At 36.3% G+C, this 22,045-nt stretch overlaps 1 pseudogene; it reads left to right on the plus strand.

Moving 5' to 3' along the window:
* Positions 1–1,442: 1,442 nt before the first annotated feature.
* LOC101420049 (swi5-dependent recombination DNA repair protein 1 homolog) lies at positions 1,443–20,462 on the plus strand (annotated as a pseudogene).
* Positions 20,463–22,045: the final 1,583 nt, after the last annotated feature.

The raw sequence follows: 22,045 nt of genomic DNA on the forward strand, positions 1-22,045 counted from the left end.
TTCAGAGTTGAATTGGTCTTAGATGTGTCCCAAGAGTTGGTATATTGTTAAACCTCCACAAATCTTTCTAATTGAGTTACTGAGGTCAATATGAACCCTCTGCACTCTGGGTGATCTTTTTAAAAAATAAATATGATCAAGATCCTTAGTCATTCCCACCTCAAAAGTCAATTAAATCATTTCACTGCCGTTAAAATGTCAGCCAACTTCTTAACAAAATTTATAAGACCCATAAGTCCTGGATTTTTTTTTTTCTGATGCCTAGCGAATTCTCTTCTTCCTTCCTTTCACCTGGCTACCTTTCCTCAAGTTACCAAATATAACTTTAGATATTTCTAGGAGGTCTTCTTGCATCAATCAAATCAAGATTTGGTTCTCTTTTTAGCAAGGTACTTTGTTCTTCCTGCCTCAAGCTCTTTGCGAATTTCGCTTGTTTATAAGCTCCATAAAGACGAAGATCAGGTGTATTATGTTCATCATTGTATCCCAGAAACTAGAGTCTAGTTATAAAATAAAATTTCCACCATATATTTTGAATGAGTGGATCATTCTTATTATCTGATTTCCTTCTTAGTGTAAAATACAAATTAGAACATAATATAATATAAAATTTGAAAATATAGGAAATTTGAATGAAGACCATCCATAAGCATACCTCCAAAACTATCCAGTCTTAAAAAATATATTGGTATATATTTTTTCAACCGTTATCTAGGCATAGATAATTTAATTTCTTCAATATATTGCATGTTACCAAAGATTATTAACAATACTTAAAGGAAGCCCATCTAAGTTGACTTCTGCCTTTAGAAAGAGAAAATAATCAGAAGGCTTTATATGCAAACATAAATATATGCTATATTTATATACGTATATGTCCCTTATTCTTAGATATTCTTATCTCTCTTATTTATATATGTATATCTCCCTTATTCTCATTCTACACTTCCCTGCTTTTGAAACCTAATGAGATGTAGTAGAAAGAACTAAGTGAAAGTTTGGCACCACCTCTCTCAAACTGTTATTTAATACCTCTGAACCTGTTTTCCCCAATTGTAAAATGTGGGTAATAATGGATACTTTAAAAGGTTGTTGTGAGGATTGTAAGAAATGATGACTATATAACACACAGTTTTATAGTTCCATATTGTCAACTGCTACAGAGTTTTAGGGAGAAAGAGGATTGAGAAAAGCGCCTGGATTTGGCAGAAAGGTCAGTTACCTCAGCCCTTCCATAGTGCAGTTCATAGAGTTGTGGGGTCAGTGTGAGATTGCAAAGATTTAAAAAGTAAATGTAGACCATGAAAGCTGACCACTCCTTGGAGTACTTGGACAAAGAAAGAAAAAGGAAAAATGTGTATCTAGAGGGGGCAGCAGAGTCAAGTGAAAGTTTTTCAAGTTAAGTGATAGCAAAGAGGTCAGTGGCAAGGGAGAAAGGGATAATGCCGGAGAAGAGCATGAGAGGCCAGAGCTTAGAAGCTGAGGTTTATGGTGCAGGTACAGACATTAGACTTTGTACCTACCTAGACACCATCTTTTCAAAGATACCATTTCCTTGAGACTTGAAGTTCAGATTAAAATGACTACAACTGATTTTTTTAAGACCTACATTTATCCTCAGAGAAAGAAATAATTCTATAAAAATTTACTATGAGAGTAGATGAAGCAAAGTTGATTGTCAAAAGGAGCTTGAAGGAGAAAAATATGCTAATATTTCAGGTTACTAGCAATTAACTGCTACATTATCTTTAGATTTTTGATTACTAGTTAAGTTTGAGCACAGAAATACTTAGTAGGCATTTTTCAAATAAATAATTATATGTACCTCAAAGTGATTGGCTCTTTTGTCAGTTGTTTAAGAGAAATCAAGGGCTAATTTAGTTTAACGGACTTGGTGCAATGGAGACCTGAAAAATGTTGTGGTTCAAACATAATGCTAAATGCTTTGATGCCTTCTATTTCTTCGCTCAATTTATATGTTGGGCTGGACATTGTTTTAAGTTCTAGAGGCTCAGTGGTAAACAAAATGCAAAAAGTTTTGCTTTCATGGAGTTTACTCTCTAAAGGGAGACAGACAAGTCGGAATCAAATAAATAATTGCACAGTATCATATTGCAATGAATGTCAGGCAAGGAAGCATGAATCAAAGTAATGTCAGGAATTAGAGAGACTTCATAAAGCATGGTGAGGTGTTTGGAGTGATCTGTAGAGTAACAGAATGCCATTGTAGGGATAATCAGAAATATCTGATTTGTATGTTATAAAATACGTTTTTCATTTTATAAAAATTACTCCGGAGACTAGGTAAAGAACACATTATATAATTTTATCTACTGGTGACAAGCCTTGTGAAAGCTCAATTAATTGATAGACTGTTTACAGAAGAATGATGAAAGACGTTTTAAGGACTCTGCAGCTTCTCTAAGCCCATTATTTTACTCGTAAGGAAGCTAAGGCCAATAGGTGAAATAACCCAGTCATCCAGCCAGGTTACTGACCCAGCTGGAATTAGAATGTGATTCCCTCAGTATTATTCTTCCCACAGTGTTTCATTGTCCCCTTTGGTTTTGATATATGCCAAAGATATATGTTGTCCTCCCTTGCCTGAGCATCATATAAGGACACTAGCTTTGGTATAGTTTTATTAACTACCACAGAAAGCCTGGAGAGTTTTGCTTAAAGTGTGGTCTACAGACCATCTGCATCAGAGTCAAATATGTTATTTGTTTCAGATGTAGCTACTGATTGAGAATCTCAGGGAATGGGATCCAATTACTGCATCCTGACAAGTGAGAAAAATGAAAAGTTCAGAAACTTTCCAATTTTCAAGATGGAACATCAGTCAATTAGATACAAGTTTAGGCAACTGTGATTGTATTCTTTCTACTGGATATTTTGCCAACAGACTAAAACCCAAAACTTACTTCATCTCTATTCAATATCCCAGCCCCCGATCCAGTTTTAAGAGACTGTCTTAAAGAAGCAGAAGTCATTTTGTAAATTACAAATAGTTTAAAACACTATATATATAGTCCTGTGAGAAAAGACACAAATCTAGGACAATGGTGATTTAACTACCAATAATCTGGTATCATGCACATATAGGTAGTTAGATGTGGTATATACTGACTAGGAAGGAGGGATATGTGCAATACACTTTAGAAAGATTTCTGTAAAAAATTCAGTTAAGCTATATGAGTTTGGTATACAAAAATTCATTTATTTAAAATTTCCCACTTTTCTGGTAATGGTGTATACATAAGGATCATTGAAAATGCTTATCTTTTAACATTGGAAAATATTTTCGGTTAAATTGTGTTTGATGAGTTTCTATAATTTTCTTATTTATGAGTAAGGATTCTTGTATGTATATTTTAAAGTTTAAGTTTCAACTTGTTTTCCAAACTAGTAACTAGTGGTGAGGAGACCACGAGGATGGAACAGTTGGTTAAGGGGAGCAGTTTATGAAAGAAATTAAATACAGTAAAAGCAAAAGTGGCTACTACTTGTTAAACGTTTACTATGTGCATTTATATGCATACTCAAATTTAATTCTCTCAAAAACCCACCAAATAAAGGTAGACATATAGACCAATGCTGCCAAATTGATTGTTCAGAAACAGACCCACACATCTATGGTCAAGTGATTTTTTTTTTTTTTTTTTTTTTTTTTTTTTTTTTAAATTTTTTTATTTTTTATTGAATTTGTAATAATATTACATTAAAAATATATATGTGAGGTCCCATTCAACCCCACCCCCCCACCCCCCCTCTCCCCCCCCCCAACAACACTCGTTCCCATCATCATGACACATCCATTGGATTTGGTAAGTACATCTTTGGGCACCTCTGCACCTCATATACATTGGTTCACATCATGGCCCATACTCTCCTCTATTCCATCATGTAGGCCCTGTGAGGATTTACAATGTCCGGTGATTACCTCTGAAGCACCATCCAGGGCAGCTCCATGTCCCTAAGACGCCTCCACCTCTCATCTCTTCCTGCCTTTCCCCATACCCTTTGTCCATTATGTCCACTTTTCCCAATCCAATGCCACCTCTTCTATGTGGACACTGGATTGGTTGTGTCCATTGCACCTTTATGTCAAGAGGAGGCTCAGATTCCACCTGGATGCTGGATGCCATCCTCCCATTTTCAGTTGTAATCACTCTAGGCTCCATGGTGTGGTGGTTGTCCTTCTTCACCTCCATCTTAGCTGAGTGTGGTAAGTCCAATAAATCAGATTGTAGGTGCTGGAGTCTGTTGAGGCTCAGGATCTGGCTATCACATTGTCAGTCCAGAGATTCAAATCCCCTAAATATATCTTAAACCCCAACATTAACTGCACCTCCAGCACATTAGCATGAAAGTCTTATGAAGGGAGATCCCATCTGAGTCCAGATTCATCACACATAAACACCATTTCCAAAGAGGGGCCATCTGCCCTGGTAGTTAACCCCATCGGCCATGACCATAACTCCCATGGGTCTCTTTAGCCCTCAAAGGAACCAATATCTGGGGGTTGTATCTGCTTTATCTGTCTCTCTGACTCTGCTCAGTGATGTGGTCAAGTGATTTTTGACAAGGCTGTCAAGCCCACCCAGCTGGGGCAGAGCAATATATTCAACAAATCAAGCTGGGAGAGCTGAATAGCCCTATCCAAATGGAAGAAAGAGGATCCCTGTCTCGCACCTTATACAAAAATTAACTCAAATGTATCAAAGACCTAACTATAAAAGCTAGAGCCATAAAATTCCTATAAGAAAATATAGGGTAACATCTTAAAGACATGGTAGTAGGTGGTGGTTTCATAAAACTTACATTGTAAACATAGCAATGGAAGGAAAAATAGATAAATGGGACCTCCTTAAACTTAAACACTTGTGCTTCAAAGGACTTTGTCAAGAACTTGAAAAGGCAGCCCATTCAATGGGAGAAAATATTTGGAAACCACATAGCCAACAAGGGTTTGATTTTCATGCTATATAAAGAGATCATGCAACTCAACAACAACAAAAAAAGAGCAAGCAGTCCAATTAAAAAATGGTCAATAGACATTTTTCCAAAGAGAAAATACAAATGGCCAAAAAAAGCACTTGAAAAAATGTTCCATATTACTAGCAATTAGGGAAATGCAAATCAAAACTAAAATGAAAAATCATCTCACACCTTACTGAGTGATCGTTATTGAAAAAAATATAAAACAACAACTGTTGGAGAGGATATGGAGAAATAGGAACATTCCTTAACTGTCAGTGGAAATGTAGAATGGTGCAGCCTCTGTGGAAAACAGTTTGGCGGCTCCTCAGGAAGCTAAATATAGAACTGCTGTATGATCCAGCAGTCCCTCCACTTGGAATATATTCTTAAGAACTGAAAACAATGATGTTAACAGACATTTGCCCACCAATGTTCATAGCGGAGTTATTCACAATAGGCAAAAAATGAGGACAACCATCAACCGATAAATGTGGTAAATATTTATGATGGAATACTCTCCTGCTATAAGAAGTGAAATGGGACACATATGATACCATGGATGAACCTGGAGGACATTATGCTGAGTAAAATAAGCCAGGCACAAAAGGACAAATATCATATGATCTCACTAATGTGAGCTAAATATGAAAAATAAACACATGGAGTTAAAACCTGGAGTATAGGTTACAAGGAAGTAGGATGCGTGCTGGAAAGGTGTACTGATGGGTAATGTATGTAGAATATGTAATTAGCTTGACTATAAAAGTGGAGAAATGGATAAAGTTGATGGTAATACATATAACTAACAAGATGTTTATAAATGGGTTTGTGGCTGAAAAGGGAAGTTTAGGGACATAAATGTCAACTGAAAGAAAGCTAGAGAATAGTCTAGGGATTAAAAAACATAGTGAACCCAGAGGTGGTAAGGATTGTGGTAAATACTACAAATACAAGAATATTCATGTATGAACTAGAACAAATGTATGTCACAATTACAAGATGGTAAGATATGATAATGCAAAGAAAAAGTACAATTAATGTAATTTACGGACTATAGTTAACAGCAGTAATGTAATATTCTTGCATCAATGTCAAAGAAGGTGAAATATTAATGCTAGGTGTCAATAACAGGGGATATGGGATTTTTTTCTTTTGGACTATGGAAAACGTTAACAATTTACTGAGGTGGGAACTGTACAACTATGTGATGAAAGTGAGAGCCATTGAGTGTACACTTTGGATAGATTGCATGGGGCATGGGACTGTATAACACAGTGAACTAAGTGGTAGAAGATGGACTGTGGTTAACAGTATAAATATGAGCTTGTTCTCTCATAAACTGTAAGAAATGAACAATACAAATACATGGTGTTAATAATAGGGGGTGTATGGAAAAAATATACCGAATGTAAGCTATGGTCTGCAGTTAAAGGTAATAGTCTGATGATGTTCTTTCATAATTTGTAACAAATGTTTCACAACAATATAAGGTATTGGTGGAGGGGTGATGTATGGCAATTCTGCAAATTCTGCATGGTTGTTTTGTAAGCTCACAACTTCCCTAATACAAAAAACCTATCAAATAGGTATTACTATATCCATTTTACAAGTGAAAAAAACCTGCTACCATTTTATTCAGCATTCTTTCATGTTAGAGAGTTAATGTCAGTAAACTGAGCAGTAAAGAAAATTTCCCAGGTTTCTGGGTGAGGAGTTGATCTATGAACACTGTGAAGGAAGTGCAAACCTCTGACCCAGGGGTTGTAACTAAAAGCATCAGAGCCACTGGAACAACTTTTAAAATATTTTCTCAGTAAAAACATAAAGAACATGAGAGTTCTGTGTTGGCACCTTAGCATGGCTTTTTGATCTAACTCTCGTGCTTTCTACATTGTTGCTATTGTGAAATGTAATATTGATTTACAGGATATTATATAGAAAAGATGGTTTATATTCTTTTTAAGTATTATTAATTGCCTGTGTACACCTTTCTAAACTGAGTACAGGGCTCATAGTACTGTTTTCTTAGTGTGTATGTATGTGCGTGTGAATTTTGCATATTAACTTGCTTAAGAAGTGATTACCAATATCATATTTTTAAAAAAGCAATAGTCATGGGAAGCAGCTGTGGCTCAATCAGGTGGTCTCCTGTCTACCATATGGGAGGCTCTGGGTTTGTGTCCCAGAGACTCCTTGTGAAGGCAGGCTCACCCGCATGCTGCAGAGAGCCATCAGCTCAGGCACCGTGGAGTGCCGCCAGCCCACAAGTGCCACGGAGAGCTGACTCAACAAGGTGACCCAACAGAAAAAGGGTGACAATCAAAAACGCAGAAGAGTGTCTAGTGAACAGACACAGAGAGCAGACAGCAAAATAAGCCGCAGGGGCGGGGGGGGGGGAGTGGGGGGGGGATAAATAAAAATAAAATACAGGGAGGTGGATATGGCCCAACAGATAGGATGTTCACCTACCACATGGGAGGTCCAGGGTTCAAACCCAGGACCTCCTGACCCATATGATGAGCTGGCCCATGCACAGTGCTGATGTGCACAAGGAGTGCTGTGCCATATAGGGGTGTCCCCGTGTAGGGGAGTGCCACATGCAAGGAGAGCTGCCCAGCGTGAAAACGTGCCGCCAGCCCACAAGTGCCACAGAGAGCTGACGCAGCAAGATGACGTAAGAAAAAGAGACACAGATTCCAGGTGCCGCTGACAAGAATACATGAGGACACAGAAGAACACACAACAAATGGACACAGAAGGCAGACAACTGGTGGGAGCGGGGGGAAGGGGAGAGAAAAAAATAAATCTTAAAAAAAAATACAGACACAGAAGAAAACACAGCGAATGGACAGAGAGAGCAGACAGCACCCAAAAGCCTCGGGGTCGGGGGGGGGGGGGGCGGTTAAACAAAACAAAACAAAAAACCCATGAAAAAGCAATAGTCACTGTGGAAAGTAATCCTAAAGAATTTGTATGTATGGTGGGCCAAACTATAAAAGAAAATTTTCTCTCCAACTTTAAATTATTCAATACTAGATAAAATATAAAACAACAGGAAAACAAAGCAAAATAATAAAAATATTTTTGAGCTTGAAACAAGGGAAATTCTTCAGATGCCAGACACAGAGGAAACTCATAGAGAAATATGGTAGTCAAAATACAGGCCTGAAAAATTGGAGGCTGTGTTTTAACACTAGCTCAGGAGAGGAGCCTGACAAAGGGCCTAAATTTGCTAGAAAATGGAATTGAGCTACCAGTAACCAGAAAAAGTCCACATTCTAAAAGAGGATCAGAGCAAATCTACCTAGCGAACTAAAAAGAAAGCTTATCAGTTAAAGTCAGATGGAAAAAAATATCACCTATGAGAAATCAGAAACCAAGGTCTGTACTGCATTCAGATGAGAGGTCCTTGTGGTACAGAGACCCTAGCTGAAGAAAATGTAAAACTGATTTATAAGAATGCTTCATAATCTAGAGCACATGTGAAACTTACAAAAACACAATGCCAAAAGAGGATTAAATTAGAGTCAATATATACAAGTCCCATTAGGAAATAAGCCACCATGAAGAACAGTTAAATTTGTATCTCAATAACTAAAGACATTAGAACATGTGAAGGAAAGTTTAAAATAAAAAAGTTTAAAATATACAAAGACATAAAACAAAAGTAGAGACCATAAACAAGAACAAGATGATATAGGGCTAAAGAACACATTGATTTGAAACAACAAATACAATTTCTAGAAATGATAGAGGAGATTTACTTTACTCAATGTACAGAAGGATGAGAGGAAAATAGAATTAGTAATTTGAGATACAATTCTGAGGAAATCTTTCAGAATGCAAGGCAAAATTATAAGGAGATAGAAAGTATGAAAGGAAAGTATAACAAGAAATTCCTAAAAAGGAGATGAGATAGAGGATGAAAATTTCCCAAAATCAAAGAAAAAAAAAAAAGACAGGAGTCTTCCTATTGAGGATTACTGAAAGTTCAAAGTAGGGGAAATGAAAAGGAATAAATATGTAGTCAAATTTTATTGAAATTCCTTATTATCAATCATTAAAGCCAAAAGAGAGAAAAATATCTGTAAATGTAACTAGAGATATATTTTCATGAAATTTCTTACTAACATCAATAGATGGCAGAAAATGATGGAATAAGTGCACTGTTAAAGAAAACTTTTATCCAGATAAGTGATTATTAAAGAGGTAAAAAATGTGATGCAGATATATAAAGATCGAGAGATTTACAACTTTGTAACCACTGTCAGAAGAAAAGTTTGAGGGATATAGGTTAGAATAATAAGGTCCAACAAATGTCTAATATTCACATAATTACAGGAAAATGAAAAAGAATGGAAGGTATATTTTAAGAAAAATAAAAAAGGATAAGGAAAACACAAAATGATGTAGGAAGAATAAATGGAAAATATGTAGGAAGAATAAGTGGACATAAGATTGAATTTCTCAAACTATGGCAATTTTCTGCACAGATTCTTAATTTTGTGGTGCTCTTAAAAAAAAAAATGCATCACCCATGGGGAAACATCAGATATATCTAAATAGAGCACTACTCTTTCAAGTAACCTGCCTATTTTCTTTAAAAAATGCCAAAAAATGAAAGGCAATAAGATTGGGGAACTGTGCCAAATTGAAGGAAATTAAAGAGAAGTGACAAATAAATTCAACCTATGATTCTTGATTGAACTTTGAACCTAAAGATGGCATTATTGGGACAAATGGCAAAATGGAATGAGGCCTTTGGATTAGATGATAATATTAGGTCTATGTTAGTTTTGTAGATTTTGATGGTGTATTGTGGTTATGTAGAAGAAAATCCTTGCATTTAAGCAATACAAACTACAGTGTTCAGGAATAATGGGCCTACATGTCATTAATTTATTCTCAAATTGTTCAGAAATATTACTAATTGGTGAAACTAAGTTTTACGGAGATCTTTGTACAATTTTCAAAACTTTTATGTGAATTTGATGTCAAAAGTTTAAAAAGCAATAAAATTAAGAGATTGAAGAATAAAATCTTATATAAAAATTGTGGTAGAAAAATTTCCTTAAGTGGAGGAGATTTTTGCTGAGATACTAAAGTTGACTTACAATGATGTCTGCAAATTACTTTCAGAAGATATAGCAATGTACATTCACATACATGCACATAGAAACATAAACATATGTATATTTATAAATAAAAGTATAGTTATACAGAGAGGGAACACACAAAAACAAACAAGTAAAATGTTAAACATCGGGTATTATGTGAACTATTGTACTCATGTCATATTTCCTAAAAGAAGAAACTGAGATAGGGATATGAGTGCTTTACAGGGAAAGAAAAACAAAAAATAAAAAATCTGTAAGTGATGGAGGAATATAGGATCAGCAGAATAGGGACTTAGGGGAAGGGACCAAGTAAAGATGAGATCTCAGGTAAAATCATCCCTGCTCTGACCCACAGGGGAAGTTCTGGAACTTATATCACACTACAGAATTATCCACCTTGATGTAAGTCAGCTGAATTTTTAAGGATTGGAGAGTGGGAGGAGGTAACTCACTTCACTGCAGAGGCAACTCCAATTGGTTAAGAGCAATTCTTTGGAGAAAGAGGCAGCTGTGAGTCATTAATAATCAATACTGACAACAACTGAGGGCAGATGCCCCAGAAAACAGAAACATTTTAAGCATTAACATCCTATTCTCTCTTCTCATTCCCTAGTAAACCGTATTCTAGATTCTGACTTATTATAATTATTTAATATCAGTGAGATTATACAATATAGGTCCTTTTGTGTCTGGCTTATTTCACTCAATATGGTGTCTTCAAGGTTCATCCATGTTGTCACATGTGTCAGAATTTCATTCCTTTTTTTTTTTTTTAACCACTGACTAGGATTCCATTGTATTTATATACCACAGTTTGTTCATCTTTCATTGGTTGATAGATACTTGGGTTGGCCCTATCTTTTGGTAATTGCGAATAATGCTGCTATGAACATTGCTGTGCAAATATCTGTTTGAGTCTGTGCTTTCAATTCTTTGGGGTATACACCTAGTGGTGGGATTGATGGGTCATATGGTAATTCTATGCTTAACTTTCTGATAAATTGCCAGTCTTCCACAGTGGCTGCACCATTTTGCTTTTCCATGAACACCAAATGAGTGTTTGTATTTCTACAACTCCTCTCCAATATTTGTAATTTTCCATTTATTTAATTGCAACCATTCTAATGCATGTGAAAATGGTATCTCATTGTGATTTATTTTTGTTTTTTGAGGTACCAGGGCCTGGAGATTGAACCTGGGACCTTGTATGTGGGAAATCAGCACCCAACCACTGAGCCACATTGGCTTTCCTGAGTTGGCTCTTTCATTTGTTTTGCTTGTTGCTTGTTTTGTTTTCTGTTTTTTCAGGAGACACCGGAAACCGAGCCTGGGACCTCTCATGTAGGAGGCAGGTGCTTAATCGCTTGAGCCACATCTGCTCCATATTGTGATTTCGATTTGCATTTCCCTAATGAGTAATGATGTTGAGCATCCTGTACTTTTTGGGCATTTGTATATCTTCTTTGGAGAAATACCTTTTCAGGTCTTTTGCCCATTTTTTAATTGAGTCATTTGTTTTTACTGATTTTTTTCTCTCATTGCTTGCACTTTGAGTATAAAATTTAAGAAACCATTCCTAACACAAGGTCCTGAAGATACTTCCCTACATCTTCTTCTAGGAGTTTGATAGTTCTGACTCTTATATTTAGGTCTTGATTGATTTTGAGTTGATTTTTTTGTATAAGGGGTGATATAGGGATTTTTATTTTTAAAAGGGAGATTTCCCCAGCAACATTTGTTGAAGAGACTATTACTTCCTAAGGAAAAGTCTTTCCCTCTTCTCAAAAATTAGTTATCCATAAATATGAGGGTTGATTTCTGAACTCTTAATTCAATTCCCTTGATCTATATGGCTGCCCTTGTGCCAGTACCATGCTGTTTTGATTACTATAGCTTTGGAATAGGTTTTAAAATTAGAGAGGCAAGACTAAACCCCTTTTTCAAGATGGTTTTGGGTATTCAGGGTCTCTGACCCTTCCATATAAATCTGATCATTAGTTTTCCATTTCTGCAAAGAAGGCTGTTTGAATGCACTGCTATGAACTAAATATTTTATGTAAAATCATGGAATTAATTTACTTAATATATTTAGTCCATATGTTCTAATTATTAATTCCATGAGTTTACACACTATATTTAGTAGTTCATAACAGTCAATCATACAGTATTTGTTCTTTTGTGTCTGGCTTGCTTCACTCAACATAATGTCCTCCAGATTCATCCATGTTGTCATATGCTTTATAACTTCATTTCTTCTTACTGCTGCATAATATTCCATCATGTGAATACACCACAATTTGTTTAGCCATTCTCAGATAATGGACACCTGGTTTGCAGCTTTTGGCTATCATGAATAATGCCACTATGAACATCACAGCTCTCAGGTCTTCTGGGCTTATTTATAGCCATGGTATTGCTGGTCACATGGGAAATCTATGTTCAACTTCCTTAGGAACTGCCAAACAGTCCTCCAGAGCGACTGTACCATTCTACATTGCCACCAACAGTGAATATGCATCCCTATCTCTCCACATCCTCTCCCACATTTACGGTTTTCTGTCTTTTTAATAGCAGCCAGTCTAACATGTGTGAAATGATATCTCATTGTAGTTTTGAAATGCATTTCCCTAATTGCTAGTGATATTGAACATTTTTGCATGTGTTTCATTTCCAGTTGTATATGTTCTTTGGATAATTGCCTTTCCAAATCTTTTGCCCATTTTTTAATCAGAGAATTTGACTCTTTACTGTTGAGTTGTATAATCTCTTTATATATCATGAATATCAGGCATGTGATTACTAAATATTTAATCCCATTGAATCAGCTGCCTTTTAACCCTTTTGACAAAGTCCTTTGAGATGAAAAAGTTTAATTTTGAGGAGATCCCATTTATCTATTCTTTCTTTGGTTGATCCTGCTTTGGATGTAAGGTTGAAGAAACTACCGCCTACCACAAGATCTTGAAGATGTTTTCCTACATTTTCTCCTAGTAGTTTTATGCCTGCTGTTCTATATTTAGGTCCTTCATGCATTTTGAGTTAATTTTGTATTCAGTGTGAGATGGGAGTCTTCTTTTTTTTAAAAGATTTGTTTTTATTTATTTCTCTCCCCTTCCCTGCCCCCCCCTGCCCCTCCTGCCCCGGTTGTCTGTTCTCTGTGTCTATTTGCTGCGTCTTCTTTATCCACTTCTGTTATTGTCAGCGGCAGGGGTATCTGTGTTTCTTTTTGTTGCGTCATCTTGTTGTGTCAGTTCTCCGTGTGTGCGGCACCATTCCTGGGCAGGCTGCACTTTCTTTCGCACTGGGCGGCTCTCCTTATGGGGTGCACTCCTTTGCACGTGGGGCTCCCCTGCGCGGGGACACCTCCGCATGGCAGGGCACTCCTTGCGTGCATCAGCACTGCGCATGGGCCAGCTGCACACCAGTCAAGGAGGCCCAGGGTTTAAACCGCGGACCTCCCATGTAGTAGACGGACACCCTAACCACTGGGCCAAGTCCACCAATGGGAGTCTTCTTTCATTCATTTGGATATGGCTATCCAGTTCTCCAAAAACCATTTGTTGACTAAACTGTTCTGGTCCAGCTGGGAGGGTTAACAGCCTTGTCAAAATCACTTGACTGTAGCTATGATGGTATATTTCCAAGTTCTCAATTCAGTTCCATTGGTCTATCAATCTGTTCTTATTCTAGTATCATGCTGTTTTTACCCATGTAGCTAAGTAATATGCTTTAAAATCCAGAAGTGAGAGTTCTTCAACACCATTCTTTTTTTTTTTTTAAAGACATCTTTGGCTATTGGGTGTTTTTTACCCTTCCAAATAAATTTTTTAATTGTTTTTTTCATTAATTCAAAAAAGGCTGTTGGGATTTTTATTGGGATTGTGTTGAATCTGTAAATCAGTTTGGGAAGAACTGATGATGTTTAGTCTCCAACCTATGAACATGGAATGTCCTTCCAATTATTTAAATATTCCTTGGTTTCTTTTAACAATGTTTTGTAGTTTTCTGAATACAGGTCCTTTATGTCTTTAGTTAAGTTTATTCCTAAGTTTCTTTCAGTCACTTTTATAAATGGATTTTTTTCTGATTTACTCCTCAGATTGCACATCACTACTGTACAGAAATGTTGTTGATTTTTGAGTATTAATCTTATATTCCACCAGTTTGCTGAATTCATCTATTACTTCTAGTAGCTTTCTTTTGGATTTTTCAGGATTTTCTAGATATAGGATCACATCACCATCAGCAACTAGTGAAAGTTTTACCTCTACCTTTCTTATTTGGGCGCCTTTTATTTCTCTATCTAGCCTAACTGTTCTAGCTAGAACTTCTATCACAATATTGAATAATAATGTTAGCAATGGGCATCCTTGTCTTGTTGCTGATCTGAGCAGGGAAGCTTTCAATCTTTCATCATTGAGTATAATATTAGCTGTAAGTTTTTCATATTGAGAAAGTTTCCTTCTATTTCTATCTTTGGTGTGCTTTTAACAAGAAATGATGCTGTATTTTGTCAAATGCTTTTTCTGCATTAATCTAGAGGGTCATGTGATTTTTCTTCAATTTATCAATGTGATTTATTCCACTACTTGATATTCTTGTGTTGAACCACCCTTGCAGACCTGTGATAAAACCCACTTGATTGTGATGTATAATTCTTTTAATGTGCTTTGGGATTTGATTTACAAGTATTTTGTTGAGAAGTTTTGTATCTGTATTCATTATATATATTGGTCTAATGAATATAGTGTTTTTATAGTACTATATTTTTTGTAATATCTTTATCTGGTTTTGGTATTAAGGTGATGTAGCAGTTTGATATATTGATGAATTCCAAAAAGAAATATTGGATTATGTTTGTAAACTGATTTTTCTCTGGGCATATTAGATTACATTGGAGTCATAGGTTTAATTGATTAGGTAATTATGTAAACCTCTTGTGCCAGTAGGGTGTTGAGTCCCCACTCTTTGGCATGGGGATTCACAGATAAAAGGCACAGCAAAGGACAGAGTTGGATGTTTTTGATGTTAGAGTTTTGAGGCTGGAGTTTAATGCTGAAGCCTCAACCTGGAGCCCCAGGAAGTAAGCTCACAGAGGAAAGAGAAGCAAGCTCCCTGAGCCCAGGAAGAAGCAAGACCCTAGAAGGGAGGAACCTAGGAAGCCTGAACCCTCACAGACGTTGGCAGCCATCTTGCTCCAACTCGTGAAAATAGACTTTGGTGAGGAAGTAACTTATGCTTTATGGCCTGGTATCTGTAAGCTCCTACTCCAAATAATATCCTTTATAAAAACCAACCAGATTCTGCAATTTTGCATCAGCACTTCTTTGGCTGACTTATACAGGTGATGTTAGCTTTACAGAATGAGTTTGGTATCATTCTTTCTGTTAAATTTTTTGGAAGAGCTTGAGCAAGATTGGTATTAGATCATCTTTGAATGATTGGTTGCATTCACTGTGAAGCCATCTGGTCTGGGGCTTTTCATTTTTGGGAGGTTTATGATGACTGTTTCAAACTCTTCACTTTAGATTGGTTTGTTGAGGTCTTCTATTTCTTCTGGGACCAGTGTGTATGGTCCAGGTGTTTCTAGGATTTGCCCCTATCATCTACATTGTCTAGTTTTTTGGCATACAGTTATTCATAATACCCTTTTATGCTCTCTCTTGTTTCTGTGGGGTCAATGGTAATGTCCCCCCTCTCATTTCTAATTTTATTTATTTGAGTCTTTTCTCTTCTAGATAAGGGTTTGTCAATTTTTTTGTCCTTAAAGAACCAACTTTTGGTTTGCTGATTCTATTTTTTTATTGAATAAATTTATTTCTCTTCTGATCTTTACTATTTCTTTCCTTTGGCTTGGTTTGGGATTAGTTTGTTGTTCATTTCTAGTTCCTCTAGGTATGCAGTTACACCTTCAATTTTAGATCTTTTCTTTTTAATGTAAGCATTGAGGGCTATAAAATTCCCTTTCAATATTGCCATTGTAGTGTTCCATAAGTTTTTACATGTTGTGTTCTCATTTTCTTTCATCTCAAAATATTTGCTGAATTTGCTTTCAATTTCTCCTTTGACTTACAGATTATTTAAGAGTGTGCTGTTTAACCTCCATGTATTTATGAATTTGTCCCCTTTTCATCCATTATTGATTTCCAGCTTCATTGTTATTATCAGAGAAAGTGATTTGTATAATTTCAAATATTTAAAATTTATTGAGACTTGTCTTATGAGCCAACATGTGGTCTATCCTTGAGAAGGATCCATGATCACTTGAGGAGAATGCATATCCTGATGTTTTGGGGTGCAATACTCTATAGATGTCTGTTTGGTCTAGTTCATTTATCTTATTATTTAAATTCTCTGTTTCTTTATTTCTCTGTCTAGATGTTCTATCCAATACTGAGAGTGGTGTATTGAAGTCTCAAGCTATTATTGTAGAGGCATCTATTTCTCCCTTCAGCTTTGCCAGTGTGTGCCTCATGTATCTTGGGGCACTGAGGTTAGGTGCATAAATATTTAGTATAGTTATTTCTTCTTGGTAAATTGCCACTTTTATTAATATTTAATGATCTTCTTCATCCCTTATAACAGTTTTGCATTTAAAATCTCTTTTGTGTGATAATAGTTTCAATAGTCGAAATCTTTTTTGGTTACTATTCGCTTGAAATATCTTTTTCCAACCTTGTTTATTTAACCTGGTTGTGTTTATGTCTTAGGTGAGTCTATTGTGGACAATGTATAGATAGCTCATATATTTTTTTATCCATTCTATCAGTCTATGTCTTTTCATTGTGGAGTTCAAGCCATTAATATTCAATGTTAATACTGTAAAGTCATTACTTATTTTTTCCATTATTCCTTTGATTTCTCTTGTCATATGTACTATTGTCTGTATTCTTACCCTTTAATTTACTCTTCCTAATAATTTTCATTTCTATTCTCTTCTCAAATCTCTCACCCAGTTTTTTTTCCTTTCAGGCTGCAGCCATCTCTTTAGTATCTCTTATCATTCTGGTCTTTTGGTAACATAGTCTATGAGTTTTTCTTTGCCTGGGAATACTTTGAACTCACCCTTATTTTTGAAGGACAGCTTTGCCCAATACAGAATTCTTGGCTGATAGTTTTTCTCTTTCAGTACCTTAAATATATCACACCACTTTCTTCCCTCCTCCATTGTTTCTGATGAGAGGTCAGCACTTAATATATATTTTTTAATCCCTCCCTGGAGGCTTTTTGCCTTCTGTGTCCATCTGTTTTGCATTCTTCTGTGTCTGTATTTTATTTTTATTTATTTACTCCCCCCCTTGCAACTTGCTTGCTGTCTGCTCTTTGTGTCCATTTGCTGCACATTTTTCTGTGTTTTTGCTTGTTTGCATTTTTCTTGCGTCACTTTGCTGAGTTGGCTCTCCATGGCGCTTGTGGGCTGGTGGCTCTCTGCAGCATGTGGGCAAACTTGCCTTCACAAGGAGGTCCCAGGATGTGAACCCAGGGCCTCCCATATGGTAGACGGGAGCCCAACTGATTGAGCCACAGGTACTTCCCCAGCACTTAATCTTATTGAGGTTCCCTTGTATATAGTGCTTTTCTTTTCTTTTGCTGCTTTCAGAATCCTTTCTTTATTGCTGATATTTGTCATTTGAAATAGGAGGTATCTAGGGTAAGTCTATTCAGATTTATTCTGTTTGAGGTACATTGTCCATCTTGGATGTTGATATTTATGTCTTTCATAAAGATTGGGGATTTTTGGCCAATATGTCCTTAAATATTCATTCTGCCTTTTTTCCATTCTCTTCTCCTTCTGGGACACCAATAATGTGTATATTTTCATGTTTTGTATTGTCATTCAATTCCCTGAGACTCCAATCTATTTTTTCCATTTTCTTCTCTTTCTCTTCTCCTGTCTTTTCCATTAAGATATTCTGTCTTCAAAATTATTAATTCTGTCTTTGAGCAATTCACATCTGCTCTTATGTGCTGCTAATGTATTTTTTAAAGATTTATTTATTTCTTCCCATCCCTTCGTTGTTTTGCATTTGCTGTGTCTATTTGTTGTGTGCCGGTCTTCTTTCTAGAAGGTACTGGGAACTGAACCCAGGGTCCCATACCGGAAGTAGATGTCTAATCACCTAAGCTTCCTCTGCTTCCTGCTTTGTTGTGTCTCTCATTTTGTTTCCTTGCTGTGTCTTTTGGTTGCCTCCTTTCAGTGCATCATCATGTTGCATCAGCTCAGTGTGCCAACCCATTGTGCTGGTTTACTATCTTGCTCATCTTCTCCAAGAGGCACTGGGAACTGAACCTGGACCTCTTAAGTGGTAGGTGGGAGTTCAGCTACCTGAGCCACATCTGCTTCCCTTCAGTAATGTATTTTTGATCTTATTTATTGTTTCTTTCCTTCCCTTAATGTCTGTTTCTTTTCTTTGCAGTCTTTCTTATTGTTCTTTATACTTATGCAGTGTCTTCTTAATATCTTTTATCTCTTTGGTCATATTTTCTTTCAATTCTTTAAATTTATATAGGACATTTGTGTGATTATCACTGACAAATTGTCATTAATTCTCCTCTTCAGGGTATTGATTTGTTCCTTTGGCTAGTCCATCTCTTCCTGTTGCCTAGTATGGCTTGTAATTTTTTTCTGATGTCTAAGCATCTGAATATGTTGGTGAATTTACTGTGATGGCCAATTTCTCTCTCTTGCCTATTGCTTTTTTTTTCACAGCTCTTCTTTGATATTTAATTCTACTTGTTCTAAGCCTTTAAAATTGCTCAGCTTAAGTTACCAAATTGGACCAGGGACTCACTAATGGGGTGCAGATTTTCTCCCATTAGTTAGAGTACAGAAAGAACCAAAAGCAGTTTTTGTCCATGAAGTTTCCAGGCCAGCCCGCAGGTGGTGCCTGATGGCACACCATGTCTTTCAATCTCCATTTTCCTTTATTCTGGTCTGGCCAGAGCCAAGATTCAAAGTGGCTCTGCTTGCCCAATTCACTGAAGAAAAGCTTCCCAACTCCCCTTTCCTTTTCTCTTCTAACAGCTGACATGGAGAGAGATGTCTGTTCCCCTTTCAGTCAGCTGTAGTGATCCAGGGGTTTTACTCCAGCTTAATATCTTTGGCATGGGAGAGGGGAGCCCTTCTTGGCTGCCAGGTGAGTTTGGGAGTTCATGTTTTTAATTTTGGGTTCTTTGTCTCTCTGTCCCTCACCCTCCTCGGAGTTGTGAAGCCCTGTCTTAATCTGGTGATCCCCAAAATAGTTCCCTCACGTTTTGGCTCTTTTCCTTTGTTTTCAGAAGAATGTTAACCCTGCCTGCCTAATGTAATGCCATTTTCCTGCAGTTCCACAAACTGATTTTTAATATTCATATTAAAGGACACACATCCAAAATAATCAAGACAATTCTAAGAAAGAAAGTGAAGATAGGGGTCCTGCTGTAGAAATAAGTTGTATTATAAATGCATAATTAAAAGAGCATGCATTTCATAGTAGGGTAGAAATAAAGTTCTATAAAAGAGAATAAACATCTCAGAAATAGAAGAAGCATATATAAGAAGAAATAGAGGGTGGAATGGAGAAACACACAAAGCCAATCACGTGTCTTTCTTACATCCAGAGCATCTCTGTTCCTAGAGATAAACCAAGATTTTACCTCCAAGATAGAAAGTCCATCAGACTCAGCTGTGATGTTCCTAGCATGCCACAGCCCTGTGAGAATCAGTCTCCTCATAACAAAGTTCAAGGCAACAACCTATGAGTACAACACTTAGAGAATGCTTAAGGAAGACAAGATCTTCATGTATTTCTTCTTATAGCATGGTAAAACATCTTAAAGTTGAGAATGAAAAAAATGATCGGAACTTTTCTGAGAAACCAGCATCTTCTACAGAATAAAAATGTTTTGAATTTCAAGAAAGTTTTAAACACATACACAGTGAGTTTGAAGAAAGCACATATTTGAAAAGTACCTTCAAGAAGAAGCTAAATGCATATAAGTATAAATCACTTGATTTTGGGTCATACATTGCTCTGCAAAATGAATTTGTGAATGAAGATCTTCTAAAATAGGATTCAATGAAGAAAAAGTAAAGTTGGTGAAGCAAGATCAGGAAAAAGACCTTTGGAGGCTAAAACTCATCAAAATGTACAGATCAAAGAATGACCTTTCTCAGTTGCAACAGTTATAAAGAATTGTGGCCAGCTGTTGCTTTATGAATTGTAATCAGCTATGTCTAAGGAGAAGAAACTAAGTCATACAGAATTGATAGACCACTGTGGGTTAGATGATAAATTACTACACTATAACAAAAGTAAAGAAGAATTTATAGATTTTAATTCATATTTTTTTCTCCAGAATATCTTTAAGAATGATAATTAAAAGGTAATTTTACATTTTGAAGGTAAGGTATAAACCATTAGGCTTATAGGAAGCTATCCTGATTAATTTTCCTCCCAAATTTATAACCCATGTTTTTATCCATTTGTCATATAATTCCATCTGGATAGTCTAGCATATAATTAAACTCATATGTCCAAAAAAAAGAGAGGATATATGTAGTATAGTTAGAAGCACAATACTGTGGAAGAAAGAATGGACTATTCAATAATATATATTGGAACAATTGGCTTCACATATGGGAAGAAATAAAGCCTATTCTTTAAGTAAACCCATAAAATAAAATAAATTTCAGATAGTCTAAATTTCAAAATGTGTAAGTATATTTTGAAGTATTAGATGTCTATTTAGAAGAATATCTTCTTAAATTTGCCTTCTTAGTTTGTCAGGCTTTTATGACAAATGCCATACAATTAACTGGGTTAAACAGCAAACATTCATTGTCTCATGGTTTTGAAACCTAGCAGTATTAACAAAGCCATGCTTTTTCTTCAAACTCTGTAGCATTCTGGTTGCTAACTTGTCTCAATGCTTGGGGTTCCTTGACTTGTATCTCTAACTTTTGTTACAATGCAAGGCCCACGTTCTGCTCCTGTGTCTTTCTATGATCTCTGACTTTTTGTAAGGACTCCAGTAATATGGATTAGGACCCAAACTGATTCAGTTTGGCCAACCTAACTCAGATTTTAGAAGATCCTAGTCACAAATGAGTCTATACTTGAAGCGATAATATATCTTCCATAGATTCAGTTTACAAATGGGTTTATTCCTACAGTCAGGCAGATAAAGATTAAGAACACATCTTTTAAGGGGGTACATAATTCAACATACCACACTTGGGATAAGAAAGAATTTCTTCTAAATACACAAGAATATGACATAAGTAAATTAATAGATTTTAATACATTTGCTTATATCAATATTTAATGGTTGACGTGGTTGACCTAGATGATGATATAAGGTACGGCAGGGTACTGTTCCCTCATAGAATCTTTGAATAATTATAAAAAGACTGGTAAGGTCCTTTCTCAAAAATCCAGAAAACTGTTTAAGGGTTGTAGTCACAGGGCCCATGCCAAATCAAGAAAATACAGCTTTAAAAATGTAAGGAAAACTCATATGAGCCTTGCTGGTTCCTTCTACTCTACCCCAGTGTGGTATGGTGCAAACCCGTGCTCTGATTGTGGGTCCCTGGCCCTGATATGTGTTCTGGCTCACTGGGAAATTTGCAATGCTTGTATGTTGGTGTCAATCTGTTGTGGCCACCTGAAAAAGAGGACCAGGAAACTATGTGGCTTACCTTTCCAGAACTTGCTCTGCAGAGAAAAGCAGCTTGAAGAAAGCTAAGGCAGTGCAGAAACAAGCAAATCAAAGCACCTTAGGCAAAGATTATCAGCTTCAAGACATACAGTAGAGAATGTGGGAGCGAGTCTTTTTCATAGGAAGTAGAAGGTACATTTGGATTCCTGTAAATGGGGAACTCCCAAGGCCACACACCAACACAAGCCCATGATAAGACTCAGACTCAGAAGAGACCAAAAGGAACCTGAACTTTCCTTTCACCT

Source organism: Dasypus novemcinctus, chromosome 2 (assembly GCF_030445035.2).
Source record: "Dasypus novemcinctus isolate mDasNov1 chromosome 2, mDasNov1.1.hap2, whole genome shotgun sequence".
Taxonomy (NCBI): domain Eukaryota; kingdom Metazoa; phylum Chordata; class Mammalia; order Cingulata; family Dasypodidae; genus Dasypus; species Dasypus novemcinctus.